The sequence below is a fragment of the Penaeus monodon genome, chromosome 22 (genome assembly GCF_015228065.2).
Source record: "Penaeus monodon isolate SGIC_2016 chromosome 22, NSTDA_Pmon_1, whole genome shotgun sequence".
NCBI classification, from domain to species: Eukaryota; Metazoa; Arthropoda; class Malacostraca; order Decapoda; family Penaeidae; genus Penaeus; species Penaeus monodon.
In genome coordinates this window covers 28,614,194-28,615,072 of record NC_051407.1, presented here as the reverse complement: position 1 = coordinate 28,615,072, position 879 = coordinate 28,614,194, and positions in this window count along the sequence as shown.

Here is an 879-nt window from a genome sequence, read left to right as displayed (position 1 = left end):
ATTTTTTTCATTTTATTATTTTTTCTTATATCCTATTTTCTATATATTTATATCTTTTTCTTTTATCTTATCATTTTTCTCTCCTTCTTATTTTCTCTTTCTATCTTCTACTCTCTCTCTCTCTCTTCTTCTCTCATCTCTCTATCTTCTCTCTCTTCATCTTCGCTTCTTTTCTTCCCTTCTCTCTCATCTCTCTTCCTCTTCTCATCTCTTCCTTTTCCTCTTCTCTCTCTCTCCCTGTTTCTTCTCTTCCTCCCTTCCTCCCTTTCCCCCTCTTCTTCCCTTCTCCCTCTTCCCATTCTTCCTCCCTTTCCCCCTCTTCCTCCATTCTCCCTCTTCCCATTCTTCCTCCCTTCCTCCCTTCCTCCCTCTTCCCTCTTCACTCAACGACGTAGAGGCCTGAGGGTGGCACACATTAGTGTTGTGGTGGCGCTCGCTGCCAACACGAGAGGGCAGGTGGGGGTAGGGGATGGGAGCAGGGGAGGGTATGGGGACAGGGGTTGAGGGCAGGGGAGGGGGGTAGGGGAGGGGGGAAGGGGATGAGGACAGGGGTTGGGGGCAGGGAGGAGAGTAAACGGGGAGATAGGGAAAAGGGAGAGTAAACGCGGAGAAAGAGAAGAGGGAGAGAGGAGGAGGGAAAAGATGGAGAGGAAAAGGGATCGAAAGATGGAGGGATAGAGAGGGTGGAAGGAACATGAGAGGGAGAAGAGGGGGGGGACGAGGGGAGAAGGGGAAGAAAGGAAGAAGGGAAAGATGGGAGGCAGAAGAAGGAAGAGAGAAGGAGAAGGGGGAGAGGGGAAGGGGGGGGGACCTTAATGGATCTATGATGGCAGTACCTGACTGAGTGCGAGGGCGTGGTAGTGACAAGCAAGGGAGAGA